Raw genomic sequence first — 16,489 nt, 5'->3', positions numbered from 1 at the left:
CAAATGGCACCAGAAGAATGATGTAGGCAACTGAACCAGTGAGCTCCAGGTTTCACTGCCCATGATGGGTGTTTGGCTATATCTCACACATGGACATCTAATATGTGAGGTAAATGCCACCCTGAATGTCACATAGATGGACTATAATTTGTATTTTTCTTCCCAGATGTGGGAAGTTTGGCTCCAAGTTCCAAAATCAGCATCTCCCCAGAGCATCTTTCTTCACAGGGCTCACTCAGCTCTTCCTGTCTTTCCATACCTCCAAGCAGTATCCAGTCTGCCTTCAGCCGAGGCACTGACATGGCTTTGTATGTTAGAATTACTGTAACGCTAATGTAAGCCACTGGAAAGGAGCAGTGTTTATCCAGCACTCAGCACCTCTCAGGCTTTCTCATTATTTACATAGTGTTTATATTGCTTAGTGGTGCCAATCAGGGTAAGTATTGCTTGCTGCAGGGTGTTTACTGCTCCATAACTGCATCTAGCTTCTGCCCTGGAGACCTTATAATTTAATTCTAAACCAAGATGCCAGGAGTTTAAAAGAAGAGAGAAAGTTAATGAGCAAAAGAGGTAACAGTGCTAGTCACAAAGTCAGGAGAAGCAAAATCATTTGTATCCCACTGTCTACTTATTAAAATTATTATCTTTTTCAATGAAAAAAAGAAAACAAACAACAGAACCAAAAAAACTCCTGCTGCATGGTTCATTTCTCTTTCCCCCCTTTCTAGTTCTTTACACAGTTTCTACTTCTCAGGAGACAGACTGCACTTATATAATTTTATATTGCCATTTAATCCTATTTAAGATTCCTTGTCATGTTTATAACTTCCACCTACTTACACAGCATTGGTTCAGGTATGAACAAGCTTAGGGCTGGAGAACCAGCAGACATACAAGGCCTTCTTTTCCTGGTGGTCTATAAAGTGAGGCAGTTCACATTCATCCATTTCGCCTCGGTTCCTCTTGGTTTATTTGCCTGCCTGCAAGCCAGCCTCCAGGCTGGGCCCTGTACCAACATGTAGATTTCCTAATGGCTTCTCAGCCAGACCTTTTCTGCAATTTCTGGGGACATCAGTCCTGCTGTGCTAGCTCAGGACATCACCTACCATTACCTTCCATTAAAATGGAATACCCCCTACTTACAACTCAGTTTGAGGAAAGTCAGAAACATAATCCATATTGCAGCAGACACCAGAAGGTGCTGCCACTGTGCAACATACAGAAAAGGTGCTAGAAGTGCAAAAGGCATTAAAGGAAATATTAGGCTTTTTAAAGAATCACTTGTGTATTGAAAATCAGGGGTCAGATGCATTTGTACAGTTCATGACCTATTCAAACGTCACAGCTGTACTCTCAGAGCTCTCCTGACTCCAGACACAAAAGAGACACAGAATGCTGGAGGGAAACACTCTGCTCCTGTGCCAGAGAGCTGCTGGTGAAGAAAACGTCTCTTAGATGTGTAGGTCGTCCCACATGTGTCTCATCTGGGCTCATCCTTCTGCTATCAGGCACTGGCCTTTGCCAGGCAGCTGGGCAGAGTATTTTCTGAGGCATGGATTTGTCCAGCACACACTGAAACACCTGCACAGCTCACAGAAGCTAGCAGATATGTTCCCAGCCCCGCAGACCTAACTGGGACCTGATGTACCCATTCTGGGAGAAGAAACAGTACAAACAGGTATTTTTCACTGCCAGGTAGTTCAACTGTAGATCTTACCCATCTATAGTAATATCAAAAGAATTAATATCTGTGTTCCAAATCACTGTTAGCTGACCAGGCTAGCAGTAGCACTCTTGGATGCCTGCCACCAGGAGGGAAAAGCTGTGTTATTTCCCTGACATGCTGAATTTTCCATGTTGCATTTAGCTCAGTAAACAGCCAGCTGGAGCTTGCTGTTCATGCCTCCGATAGTACGAACTGGGTTTGCTTTTGAAACAGATTTCTATTTCATCTCTGAAGGGAAAGTTAGAATTGATAGTGCCCAAACCCCTCTGCACAAATGATACTGTTTTTATGTGTATCTCGATGTGCATGCTGGTTTCCACACCGATCTGAGCATACCCGTGGCCCCACACAGCCACTTGCTTGCTTCTCCTCCAGTCAATTATTTACTTGTGACTTACAAAAGACACTTGTGTAGAAGTAACAGATATTTAAAATGATACTCATCGAATCAGTGCAACATAGGATGATTCCTGGATTCTATTTAAGTTGCAGTTTTATGTCTGGAATAGTCTGTTGTGTGCTATCATTCAACATCTCACATTTTAAAAGATCCCTCTGCTCCTCTGCAAAGTTGGGTAACAGCATCATGGGTTATAAAGTATTACTTGGCTCGTAAGACCTCATCACCTGCAAAGTACTGAGTGGTTTGTGGGTTCTGGCAAGTGTTCCAGGTCAGCAATTCACAAATACTGGTGATTGGTGAAGCCTTATCCACAGATTTGCAAGATCAAGTATTTTCAGAATGCAACTGCTACTTAAAAAGTGGCACACAGGGGAAAAAAAAAAGGTATCTCTGAACATGACCTTCCTTACAGTGCAGGAATCTAGTCCTGTTCCAGTGAGGATTGTTATCCTGTCACTCAAGTGCTTCACAAACCTCAATTAATCCTCCATGCTTTTGCAAGGAAGGAAATATTATCCTTAGAGAAAATCATACTGACTATGAAGCCCAATCATTCCAGTACACAATAGTGATTTGTAAGGCTTGGAGATTCTGACTGCTTAATTCTAGGTTTAGCTCGCAGGAACACTGGATTTTGTGTAGCTCCACTTTGTATGGAGTTCCCCTCTTACAGAAACCAAACACCTCATTCCTTTTTGGTCAACTAAGGATCCTGATTTTAAAAATTATATTAAAAACCTTGCAAAACTTGAACATCATCATAAGTAGATTGAGAAGTAACTGACCTAGTCCTTTATACATCCTGCTTGATTTTTGTGGACTAGCACTGGTACTGCTCATGGACACTGCTCCATCAGAGGCACATTCTCTCTCCAAGTGGCTGTGGTTGAGCTGCAGAAGAACCAGGAGTACCTTCTATTGCCATACACCATCCACTGTCCACAAGTAAGATTTTACTCATGTCTGTGCACATTCCTCAGTTACCAGCAGGCCAAGGAAAAATGTCAAACCTCTTTGATCTCAGCAGTGTGCCATTAAAAAAAAAAAGGGACACATTCAGTGATCAAGTTCTACATGCCCACAGTGAGAAGGGAATTAGAAGTGGCTCAGGCACATAGGAAACTCCTAGTACTTTATGGGTTAGTCAACCACAATACAACTAACCAATAAGGAAATAAAAAGCATAGCTCCAGCATATGTATAGTGACACATTTATCAATGCACAACACTTCTGTAACATCAGGCTTTTCAAAAGTTTAGTCTCAAAGCAGTTTTCTCCTTTAATAACACAGTTATGCTGCTTTGAGAAAAAAAGTCCAAGAGAAATAGAGCTCAATCCATTAAAGAAATCTACCTACAATGAGGCCATCTCCACTTGCTGAGAGGAACCAGTCATTTTCTGTTTCTCTTGTGCTGTGGCCAGGGAGAAGGTGAGCTCTGCAGTCACAAACTGAAGCAGCAGAGGGGTGATACAGTGCAGTCTTCTTGTTGGGCTGATGTGTTTGGTTTTCTGCCCAAACTCTGCACAGGGGAATAGCTTGGGGTAGACACAAAGACTGTGTGTCTAAAGGTGGAACTACCAGAAATGGTGAAATCCCCCCTAGAACAAGGATGTAGCAGAGCTCATGATGTTTGAGAGCTTAAAATTAGACCTTTAGTGTTCTTCCTTTTCTTGACAAGAACTGTAGTCTGCTGAAAAATACTCTGTCATTGAAGAACAAAATTATACTGAGCTCCTTCTTAAAGTGAGAAAAGAATAAGCAGTAACAATTGTCTTACTGTTTTAAAGTAATAGAGCAACTGTATGGTGGCCACCTAATGGATCTGTTGTATTTCCTGCACTGCTTGAGGTGTTATCTGTCCTTCTAAATATCTGTGCTTCAAGTTTTATTCCTTTTCCTGACCAGGCTCTAGTCTAGTCACCTTCTTTTGTTCAAGTTTTCTTCCTCTCTCAACAGTTCTGGAAAACAAACCCAACTTACTATGGAAAACACCACTGGTGGTTACAGAGGCACTCGTCTGCCCAAGAATGAATGCTGAGACACACTCCCCTGGAACAGAGACGTTTCGTGTCTGCTAAGACCTGACCTCGTTTCAGGCGCTGTGATGTGCTTTATCGCCTCTAGTAGCTAGGGATCTGGAACAATACAGCCACCTCAAGAGCACTTCCAAAGAATAATGTGTGTCCTCAGAATAAGTCTTACAGGCTAATTGCAGTATTGTCTCTATGGGAATTTCTAACAGATACCCTGAAGGCAAGCATATGAGTCTTATCAGTAAGGATTACAAACAGAAGACCCTGTCTGGATTAATTTCTGTGATGCAAAGATAAGGAACAATACACAATGCAGGTAACTATTTATTGCCAGTTAGCTATAAGGTGATGTTGTTTTGCCACTGTCGAGGCAGAAAGCAGGCTGAGAACTGGGCAGTCCTAGAAGATGATCCTTTCTAACTTTTCTGAAGTCCTGAGAAGAAACCCCATTTTCCACTTGCCTAATTAACTACAGTTAAAACCAAATTATGACCTGTACTCAATAACCTGAAGCGTTTGTCAGGAATTGTTTGTTCTCGTCAAACAAAAGAACCCTTGAGTCTCATGGAGTTCACCTCCTGCAGAGAACACGGCCTCCTGGCTTTCATCACCCACGTGAAACGGGACTCACAATATTTATGTACACTCCTCTCCTAAAATCCTATTTATTTTCATCATTTCAGTTTGAAGCCACAACTACTCAGCCTCATTCCACAGAACTTGCCATATAAAGAACTAGCATATCCTGTGGTAGGGTTTGTGATACTGGAGACGTATCTGGACCCTCCCATCACCGCGACACCGCTTCAGAAGGCGGCAACACGCCCTAGAGCGGCGCGAAGATCTGAGCGTTGCCAGACTCCGAGCCTTCGACAAGGGCCAGCATTGGTAAGACTCCTCGCCGACCTCGCCGCCGCAGGCTGCTCAGACTAATTCTGACTCTTCTCGGCTTTAAGCGGCAAGCGCTGCTTGCGCGCCTGCCGCGCCGCGCTCGAATTCAGAGCCCGTCAGAGCTCCTTCGGAAGGCGGGACGGCTACTCCATCCTCCCGCCCCAAGGCCCGCCGAGCCCGGCTGTGTCTGGGCACACCGGGTGGGGCGCCGACTGAGGGGCTCGGCCCTGCCCCCCCGGCGCCGGCAGGGGCACGGCGAGCGCCAGGAGGTGAAGCGGCCCCGGCCGGCAGCGGCGCCCGCCCGCCCCCGCGCGCCCGTTCGGAGCGGCTGACGTCACGCGCGTCACGTGCTGCCGCGCGTCACGCCGCGCGCGCGGCCTGCTCCGCCAATCCGCGGGCACCGGTGCCGGCTGAGCGCGCGGCGCCGCGCGGCGTCCTGGGCCAATCCCTTCCGCCGGCGGAGGAGGGACTTCCGCCGGGAGCCGGAAGCGGGTCTCTCATGCGAGCGGGTGGTTGAGTCTCGGCTCGGAGACGTTGCGGGCCCCGAAGCCGCCGCCGCCGCCTCCTGCTCCTCCTCCGCGTCCCCCCCTCCCCGCTGTGCTGCCGCCGCCTGCTCCTCTGCCCGGCCCCCGCCCCGCTCTCCGCTCTCCTTCTCCTGGTATTCGGCGGTGGCGAGGCCCCGGCGGCGGCGGCGGCGCAGCGAGAGGCCCCGGCGCTAGCGGAAAGCCCGACAGGAGCGAGAGGCCCCGGCGCCAGCGGAGACCCCTTCCTTTCGTGCCTGCCCGTCTTCTCGTCGAGGCCCGGCCCGAGGGCGGCGGCGGCGGCTGCTGGTGACAGGTGAGTGCGAGGGGCTTCGTAGGCCCCGCGCCCTCTTGACGGCAGCGCCTTCTTGGACCGCTCTCCCTTCCCCCACCCCGTCTCCCGGTGTGAGGGGGAATGGCGGAGCTGAAAAACAAGAGACACTCCCCCTGTTCCGCCACCCACCTCGCACCGGGGAGGCGGCCGGAGCCGCCATCTTCCCACCCGAGGCGGTTCCCGGGGGAGAGGTAGGAGGGAGGAGGAGGGATCCCGGCTTGGGGCCTTGATGGTGGCGGGAGGTAGGGCGATTCGCCGGGTTGAGCCGCCGGAGCCGCTCCCGCACTGCGGCCTCACCGAGCAACGCTTGCTGACACGGCCCCGAACGGTAGCCGGGCAGCGGCCGTGTGAGCTTTGCCCTCTGTGTCGGTTTTGCGCAGCCGAACGTTTCGGTGGGCAGCGGGTGAGCGCGCTTTCGGAGGCGGCGGGAAAGGGGCGTAAGGGCATGCCTGAAGCAGCGGCTCTGTAGAACTTACTGGCTGTCCACCCTTGGCTGTGACCCTCTGTTGAAGAGTACGGCAGAAGTAAGTGGCAGGCGGTACCAGCCCATCGCTCAAGGCAGATGGAGGACAGCGCCGGCTTTTCGTGAGAGCTGTGCCCTGAATAGGCGAATTGGTTGTGCAGGAGCTAGCAGGCCAGCTGTGCTCGCGGATTGTGAAGCAATAGTTGCAAAAGCAGCTGCCACACAAACCGTGTTTTGCCCCTAGGATTCTGCTGTCCTTAGGCCTTTACTAGCTGCTTCAGCTAAGTTGTTTTCACTCTTAGTTTCGGTTTGTGCAGATGCTCAAAATTACTACGTAGCTTTGTCCACAGTTTAAACAGATGTCTGCTTGCCAAACAGTGTTGTACATGATCCCTGTGTGGCAGATAAGTATAATTATTTTTGTTCTGCAGGTAAGGGAATTGAAGCAAAGTGGTTAAGACTTGCCTGTGGCCACAGAGAGAGCAAGTTCCAAAACCACTGCTTAAACTTGAGTCATGGTTAGGGTATAAAACCATGGGAATTCAGTTTCCCAGTCCTGCATGTTGTTTCTGGCCTAATTTTGATGGTTTCAGTCTAAATCCTTAGTACAACTGGAGTAGGAATCTTAAGTACTGGTGCAGGATCTGTATCAAAAGGCTTTAACCTTCACTGTGGTTTGAGTTTTGTGTCAGACTTACTCAGCTTTTACAGATTGGATAAACTCAAAGGTCAGAGCATATTGTGTTCTTTTTCAAAACTTGCTGGGATTTCACAACTCAAGGGTTTTGGTTCTGATCTGCCAGCTCTTTTTATCAGTTGAACTTTCACTTGTTTCCTGCTCACTTGTAAGCATTTCTTTCAGTTAATTCTGGAGTTGTGAAGTCAATCATCTCACTCACTGTAGCTGTTTGAAGACCATAGATTTTTTTTTTCTTTGGGTTTTGTGGAAAGAGGATGGGGCCAGTAAACTAGGATGAGGCCTGAAAAAGCACATACAGAAAACTCTGCATATTTAATCTGTAATATCTGTAGAAAATTCTGTTTTTCTAAGCGTGTTGCTATTTATGTGTATGAACTATTTATATGGAAACCAAAATTACTATTGGGTTTAATTCCTCTTGTATTTGAGGGGAAAGAGAATTCCACATTGAAACTCAACTAAAGGTTTGCATAAATGGATTAATAAAAACCATCAGACATCTTGGATGCTCCTAAATCAGTGGATTGTACACTTTCACGATATATAATTGAGTCATTAAGTGCATGTAATGTTCTGGGTTAGACAGAATTGTTTCCCTTGCAGTTCCTTCTGTTTTTCAAGTGTTTGCACACAAACTCGTTAAGGGAGTAAAGATGTCTGCACAGGCATGTTCTGCCTGGGCTGCTTTTTGTGCTTTGCTTTAATGCAGATATACCGATGGGAAGGCATCAATAACTGATATGTACTTACATAGTGTTTAGATATGTGACTGGCACTTAAATACTCTTGTTTCAGTACAGAGCAAGGTGGAAGATGTGAAACTGGAGGCAGTTGTGGGGGCTTGGGGATTTTTGTGTGTGTGTTTTTTTCTTTTTGAGATGTGGAGCAACTACCTTTGTAATTTGTCTCTGTTTTCCTTGAGTAGAGTGAAATGAAATACTTGGATTATTTGACTGAAGTGCAGAATAAATGCTGTCAGGTTTGTCTAATCTGTGTGTTCTGTAGAGATCTGTTGCTTTAAGTCTCATCTGGCGATGGCTTTGGCTTTAAATCAGTTGTGAGCTTAATTGGCATGGTAATATAAACTCTTTGTTAAATATTTATTACACTACCTCACAAAATGCACATGCTAGACATGAAAGAGGCATGTTTCTGGCTATTGTGCATGGCAAATCTAAAGCGACAGCTGAAAGGTAGCAAGAAAGGAGTGATAGAGAACGAAGTAATTAGGTGTAGATGGGTTTCATCAACTTAATTTTTTTAAACTGGGTGACTTTGGCCCTTCAGTGATATTAATTTTTAATTCGATGAAGCCTGCATATATTCATCAGACATTGACATCCTTGTAAATTAACAGGTAAGGCACACAATTAAGCATGTAGAGCACTTGGCTAATCTTTTCTTCTGCCTGTGTTGGAAGGAGCAGGTTTGGCAAGGGCAGCAGCCTTATTGGCCTTCAAGAAGAGCATTCTTGTCTTGGAGGTGCCCTGTGAAGGAAAGTGCAAAGGTGGCTGTAGAGGTAGCTAACAAATGCAGTGGCAAGAAGGGTGAAGAAAGCTGTCACTGGCACAGGGTGAAACAAGACCACATGAAGGAAGCTTAGCATCATAATTTCAAATCTGGGGAGTATCAGTCTTCCGGAGCATCACTGAATTTATTTTGTGCCTGCGTCTGCATGCATGTGTGAGGAACTGCTCTGTGGCACAAAACATTGTCCAAAATGTGGGTTAGATAGTGTTGTGTTCCTGTAAGCATTTTCTAGCAAGCCAGCATGTTCAGACAAGAAGTTTGTGTAACTTGTAGAAATAACTAGAAAATCATCTTGGGTTGCATTTACTCTTGTATTTAATTGGTGCTGCTGGACTAACGAGAGTATTGCAAGTCTTTTGTGTTTGCGTTTAGAATGGACACGCAGGTATGAGTAGGAAAGGAAGGATGTTACTAAACAGGACGTTGTGAAGAAGAAAATTATCTCCTGTCCTTGCAGTTTTGAAAGAGGCAATAGTATGTGGAGACTGTGAAGATGAAAGAGTTACTGCTGTCGTAAAGGCCTTGGAGAGGTGTTTGAGCAGAGTTGTTCTCAAAGCAAGGCAAATGCATGCTGAAACTAATCGTCCATATAAAACAAGATACAGACAAGTGGATTTCACCTTGTAAGCCAGTCACTAAATTAGGGAGGTGGAAACCTTTGAAAGGATGCTGTGCTAGTCTAATGTGATATCTCAGGAAAGAAAACCTGTACACACAGCCCCTCTTGCCCCCACACTGCTGATGTGCCTTATCAAAGGTACCAGTTGAAAATGTAAGTAAAGTGGGAAGCTACTGCTCTGGGGATGCTCAGTTTTCTTTGCCTGTGTGGGAGCTCCTCTGGACTAAACTGAAGGCAAGCTAGGGTGGCTGAACAGTCAAACATGGTATCAAAGTATCTCTGGAGCACTCTCTTGGGATCTGAAAATTGGATACTTTACTTGGTCAATACAAAGAATTCGTTGGTGTACAACTGAAGACAACTCATTGCTATTCCAACAATCGGTTTCTTTCTCTTTATGGATGTGCAGCCTTTGATTGTCTCATGGTAGAAACTAGAGATGGAGGAACATGTTAGAAATGAGAGACAAGAAGTTGGTTTCTGTGCCACCAAATAATTTCTTAGCCAAGTTCCAGAAAGGAATTGGTTCATAGCTGGTATTTCTCAAGATTTGGTGACGTGATGTAGCCAAGGATAGCAGAGGTGCTGTGGAGTGCTTCATTTAAGCATGACTGCAACACAGCGTCGTTGCGTGATTTAGGATAGCCATGACAGCATTTGTTCTGTGATGTGTGCTGCTGCAGGTATTTTGTGTCTGGGTATGTGTTTCAGGAACAGCAATTAGCTCCAAAATTGGAAGTCTGGTAGGGGTTACTAATATGTGGTTAGCTGCTTGGCCTAGAACATTGCAGGGAATTGGGGAAACGCTGTTTTGACGCCCTGATGAATCACCAATTTCTTTGAGCCTTAATCTTGTCTAACACTCATTTACCATGGAGGGCTGGGCTATGCATATTCGGGATCCTGTCAGTCCAGCTCCTTAATGGGTAGTTGAATGATGTCATACAAAAGGAATCGTAGGTTCATAAGCTCTATGGATTGCCGCCTCTGCACTTCAGCAGCTCTTGTTATTGGCATGAGGCTGTTGGCATGTAAGGAGCCGGTGTCTCCAGAGCATATCCTTCAGTAAGGCTTTGCTGGTGATTGCCTCCATGGCCAGCTAAGCTCATGGATATTTCGAGTTCTGTGTTTGTGCTGTACACCACTTCTAGTTCTGGACCGTTGCACGTGTAGCTAGATCAAAACAGAGATCCCTGTAGATATCTACAGGTATCTCTGACGTGGCAGCTGATGCTAAGCTAGACCCAGAATTGCTTTTCTCTTAGGCACCCCTTCCTAAGACACTTGTATCGCTTCAATATTGAAAATAGAGGCCACTGGCTGTAGAGGTTGGAAATTACACCTCCAAATGCTGTCAGAAGTTCAGATGAGGCTTGTTCAGGAATGTACTGAGTTTTGAGTGTAGCTGTATTGTCTCTAACACTTATGCTGGGCTTTTTGAAACTAAATACTGCATTGCTTGAGTTTTGGTTTCTGTACTTCCTTACACAAGCATTGAAACAGTATTTTTCCTTTGCTTAGATGAATTCTCCATCAACCTCATACTGGCCCTTCCTTGCTAGCTTTTGGAAATAAAAAACAAATATGAATACTAATACTCTATTGATGGTATTCCTAAGACAAGCTTTCCATCTGTCTTCATAAGGGAGTTACAAACTTGCTTCCAAACTTTTAGATTGACTCCATTAGTGTTTCTCTGTGTTTCTGGAGGAACATAATGTTCTATAACCTATTTTCAAGTATTTTGTAATCACAGGATGCCAGTGATCTGACAGGGAGTTTTGAGAAACAAAATATTAGTTAAATAGTAATTATGGTGAGGAAAAATATTTAACCATTTGCTACATCTCACTTGTCAGAAATGTAATGAAATGCTCGAGTAGCTTTACAGTGCTGTCTCTTGGCAGCTTTGTGGGTTTTTTTTTGGTCAATGTTGGTATCCATAAGCATATTTTTACATATGCTGTTGCAGGTTGCCCCACAACAGAGTCTGACTCTGCCTGTTGTTCAAACAAGGACCTGATGAATCAACAGGCCAATGTCCAAAGTAGCTTGCTTTTTCATACCCTGCCTCTGAAGGCTCGTGCTGAAACGCTTTGATGTGTCTTAATGTTTTCTTACTCTTGTTCTAGGAATTAGAAAAGTAGAGCAAAAGGGAAGAATGCATTGGGGCATGGCTACTTTTAAGTGCTGAGTTGCCTCTATGTGCAGAATTTGCAGTCTTATCTTGGAGTTTCATTCCTGTTCAGTACTGTTGCTGCTTGATAGAGAAAGAAAATGGTCAACATGCTGCTGTTTTAAAGCACCCAGGCAAAATATTGCCTGGACTGGCATGTCTCCAAGATCTTGGGTTTGTGTCCTCGCTTGTTGTCCAATGCTTTGTGGTAGATAGCTAAAAGATTTGCATTATAAAAAGGGAAGGGGACACTTTAATAAATATGCACAACTTAGTTTATGAACTACTTTGTCACATTTACAATATTCTGCTTCTTAATTAACTGTGTATTTAACTACCTGGATTCAAGGAATCAGTGGAACTTATAGGAGGATCCATGCCCAGTTGTTTTGACTTGCAAGAAGAGTTACTGTCCTTAAATTAAAGCTCAAGTATTGGAACTTTAACAGTGAGTCAAAACCTGAATTACCAGTAGTTTTGCTTGCAGTGATACTCTGAAAAGATGGGATGTTCTAACTGTGCACTGTACACCAGGAGGTGATGGGCTTTCATACAGTGCTTTAAAAGTGAACAACAGTTGCTTCTGATTTGGTGATGCTTGTAATGGAGGATGGTGCCTTTTTTCAAAAGAGGAAGTACTACTGAGATGTCTGGATTATTTGGGTTAAATTCTATTTCTGGCAAAGAGGCTAATTAAATAATTGCTGGCAAAAATATTAACTTCCTTTTCTTATTAGAGAGCCTTGAAGTTAAATGCTGCTTCTTGTGTAAGTAGTTTAATTTCACTTCAGGTTTAGGTCCTGACCATGTTTGGAAACTCAAGCTGGCAATGTTTCAGGTCAATACATGCTTTTGAAATCAGCTGAAAAATACCCAAACCTCAGAGCCTGAGGGGATTTAGTCCTGGGATATTTGTTTTGCAGAACACCTGTTTATTAAAATAAACTTGATATACCAAAGGCTTGTTGCACATGTTCATATTGGAAGAAAACTCCTCCTGGTGCCTTTTCCTTTATCCTGGCAATACCAAACATCTTTCCGTATATGCCCCTCACCTGGACCCTACATAGGCGTAGACCCTTTTCTCTCACTTTCCTCCAGCCTTTTCTGACAAGATGTGTTCTAGGAGCAGTGTAGCAGCTGTCCCATCAGGCTGTATCAAATCTTTTCTAGAAGTCCTGCCTGCATTTGAATTAGAGATCCTTGGTGTAACGTTCCTGCTTACCAGAATCAGGCATTTATTGTGTGGTGTGAGAATGTGATGATAAAGAACTTAAGAAAGCAGCTTTGAAGCTGTGTGTGTGCCCTAAAGAATAATTCAGGGCACTAAAAATATAGTAAGTGTCCTAGAAATTTCTGATACAGTTTCTGATCTTTTGTTTAAGCATGGTTCTGATTGCAGACATGGAACATGGGATCCAATAGTAGCAGTGTTCTACAATGATAAGCCTATTGAGACCTTTTAAGGATTTCCAACCTCACCCTTGGAACTACCCTGAATATCATCCTTGGAGCTTCAAGTGATGGTTTCAGTCCTGTCTCTCGTCATGAAATCCTGCGTCACTGCATCCTCTTCTGTCAGCTCCTGAGTTTTCCTGCAGGCAGTGTCCCAAAAGCTGTGCCCAGCAGATCTGGGCAGTCACAGGTAGTGTGGTGAGTGTGTGCTGGCCACTTTCTGGCTGGCAGGGTAATGACGTATGCGGAAGGCTTAAAGATTGCATTGGTAAATCGGGAGGAGGAACAGTCAGTAATTGAAACAAGGAAGCTCATTGTTCCCGGCATTGCTAAACTGACACTCTTCACACACAACATTTACCTTGGGCCCTCTAATTAGGTGCTAAAGCTGCTGCTGCTTTGTATGTGTCCAAACTGTTGAAAACTGAAGTGCGTCTTGGAAGAATCTGGAAAGGCAGAAGAGACCATCACTTGCTGCCTCTTGGCTTTAAACATTTGAGGCAGCCAGTAAAACACTGCAGTGCTTGCAGCTGTGAAACAGTTGGTAAAATGACATGCTCACTTCCTGTGAGACTGGCACACGAAAATGCTGGTGGGTCTGTTAGCCAGGGAAGTTCAGTATCTTTTTTAGCTTTCACTCCAGGTCAGGAATCAGTTTCAGTCTTAGAATGAAAACTGCATCCTGTAGTGCAAATGTGCCAATTTCTGTAAACTTTACTGCTCTGTCTGAGCTCTTAGCATACTTAATTGTTGCTTCCTTCAACAGTGGAATAGAAAGATTAATGTCTCTTACTTGCCTTCAGCAAGTAGTTAAATAAAAGCAAACTTGAAAACTCTCCTTGGTTAAGTGAGAGCAAGCCAGCTGTGTGGGGAAGGAAGGGAAATGAGGGAAATGTGTTATTACGCAAGGATAATACCTTGCATAATAATTCCTCCTGTCTGCATGAATTCAGAGAAGATATGATAGAATGAGACAGACTTAGTATCTGGAGTGCCAAAGTAGCCTCACCTGCTGGAAATAAGATGTGTGTCAAAAGCAAGAGCTATGGTTTACAGGAACAATATTTGACAAGTCTTTCAAGTGGCTTTTTCTGATAGCCATGTTAATCCCTTCATGTGGTGTCTTGGTTGTGGGAAGGAGCAATCTAGGCTGAAGGTAGGTGGAAATATTTCAAGTTTGCCTCATTTTAAATAAATCTGAGTTAGGAGTTGAAGTTACCAGGGTTAGGAGTTTAAGGTCTCATCTGATGTTCTCAGAATGCCTATTTAGAAATAGCTCAGAAATTACCAATATTTGGTGAAATCCGTAGTGATTAGTACTAATAGGTCTCAGCTCCTGCCCTGTCCACTCCAGGGCGAGCTTCAATTTTCTTTCCAACTCGTTTTACTGCTTTTAGTCAATTGTCAATTCATGTGACCTCGGTGCAGACAAGCAGCAGGGATGATGATAGTGGAGGTTTTGCATTTGATGGTGCTAAACTTCAGAAACAGATTTTTGTGATTCTTTCCTGTACTTACATTAAGTGATTAAATAATTTCTGCATCAGTGAATGAAAAGTATTTGCCATTAAATATTGGTCATACATTAAAAGCCTGGAATATTCTTCCACTTTGTAGGCATGAGGATATCTGAGAAGCTTTGGCTTTCAGAGCAAAATGCAATTAGTCTAACAAAGATCCCCCCTAAAGAGTCCCAAGTTAATATTTGTGTAGCAGTTAAACTGATGTTATTAATAAAATTACCAACACTTTGATCTGCACTTCCTCAGCTCTGACTTGTATTTGCAGATCAGAATGCCCCTGCACTGGGTGCTGTGCAAGCACTGCTGCCTTGTAGTGTAGTCAAGTGTCACAGGTAACTGTAGGTGGATGGGAGTGTGAAAGAAGCTGATGTGAGCAGCAAGTTTGCGTAACACATGCAGCTTTTGCTGTCACGAAAAGCATCAACTTTAAAGGTCTCTTTTTTTTTTTCATCTTGTGACAGAAGGGAACTTCAGTTGTTCTACATGTTCAGCTAACCATGTTGGGTGTAAAACTGAAGGTTTTATTTATTTTGACTATTTGGCCACTATCGCGGCTGAGTGGTTTTAAGGATACTATGTAAAGTTAGCTTCCTTCCATAGCCAGGACATTTAGCAAATGTATTTATTATGCAGCTTGGAAACAGAAGCAGATCTGAAATGTTATGCAGTGTGAGGTCTGGAACTCCAGCCTTGACCTTCTTCAGGTAATTTGAAGCACTTTAGCCTCATGTTCAGGCTTAATTTGTTTTCTGGTTGGTTTTTGTTTTAATGTAGAGGTAGCTTGTCTTGGACTGGTCTTTTACTTTCTAATTCAATACAGGCAATCTGCAGGGATCTCTCTTGTGAAAGTCCTGCAGCTATGTTACTGTTGTCTTGGTTTGCTTGCTTGCTTTCTCTCTTGTAGTAGGAACTACTTGTGAGATTCTGTAGGCAAGAGTAATAGGAGCAGCAGCAGAGTGATGTGGGCTTGATCTACCGAGTTTTGGGCCCTCAGTTTAAGAGAGACGCTTGAATGTGCCCAGAGAAGGGCACCAAGGCTGGTGAGGGGGCTGGAGCACAGCCCTATGAGGAGCAGCTGAGGGAGCTGTGGATGTGTAACCTGGAGAAGAGGAGGCTCAGGAGGGGACCTTATCTCTGTCTCCAGCTGCCTCAAAGATGGTTATGGCCAGTTGGGGTTGGTCTCTCCTCCTAGGTAACCAGTGACAGAACGAGGGGACAGTCTCAAGCTGTGCCAGGGAAGGTTTAGGCTGGATATTAGGAAGATGTTGTTGGCAGAAAGTGTGATTGGCCATTGGAGTTGGCTGCCCAAGAGGTGATGAAGTCATCATCCCTGGAAGTGTTCAAGAAAAGACTGCACGTGGCACTTGGTGCCGTGGTTTAGTTGATTAGATGGTATGGGGTGATAGGTTGGATTGAATTATCTTGAAGGTATTTTCCAACCTGGTTAATTCTGTGATTCTGTGTGATTCCAAGTTTCACTCCCAACTGCAGTACTTGGTTTGCAATACACTCAATGGTTTCGTAGAGAACAGGAAGAAGAGATTAGTGGCATCAGTTGTTCAGCTCAGGTTTCTCTACTATTCTGGTGGTCCTAGAAGTAAACTCTGTGTACAGGTGACTTACTGTGTCGTTCTCTCTGTTTGTATGAAAGGAGGGTTATTCAGTTTTATTCCAATTCTCTTCTTGAAGGTGATGTGTTCTGTCCCAGGAAAGTAAAGAGACATCACAGCTGAAAGGCAGGGAGGAGGTCAGATGCTCATGAACCTGACATGGCCAGTGATAGAGCCTCTTAATGGAAAGTCTTACTCTGAGACACTATCCTAGTGTGCTTAAGTGGCAAATTCCTGGTCTCTTTCCTGAGGAGGGTAAAAGATCTTTTCCCTCCAGTGTAAGATGTTTTCTGCTTTTTCTAGGCCTTGGTAATGAGCACAGAATTTGGGACTCTACAGTCAGCTAACTAAAACAGCTTTTCAAGAGATGTGGTTGTGGAGATCTGTAATCATAGATGTGTTGTATAAAGTCAGCATCTCACATCCCATTTCAGAACTGTCACAGCTTGGCTGAGCTGCTGACAGTTTTAACTCTGCCACTTGAGGGTTTGCTCAGATAAGGC

General features: G+C 44.5%; 1 protein-coding gene across 5 annotated transcripts in view; it reads left to right on the top strand.

Annotated features, from left to right (window-relative positions):
* The first annotated feature begins 5,522 nt into the window (after positions 1-5,522).
* Positions 5,523-16,489, top strand: part of LARP4B (La ribonucleoprotein 4B) — a 49,655-nt gene continuing 38,688 nt past the window's right edge. For all 5 annotated transcript variants that reach the window (XM_064162552.1, XM_064162553.1, XM_064162551.1 and 2 more), the window contains exon 1: positions 5,523-5,892. The gene's annotated coding sequence lies outside the window, so the exon portion shown is untranslated. The remainder of the gene's footprint in view (positions 5,893-16,489) is intronic.

The sequence above is a fragment of the Pogoniulus pusillus genome, chromosome 23, assembly GCF_015220805.1.
Source record: "Pogoniulus pusillus isolate bPogPus1 chromosome 23, bPogPus1.pri, whole genome shotgun sequence".
NCBI lineage: Eukaryota > Metazoa > Chordata > Aves > Piciformes > Lybiidae > Pogoniulus > Pogoniulus pusillus.
Note: the sequence above shows the minus strand (reverse complement) of the source record. Positions and strands in the feature narration are given on the sequence as shown.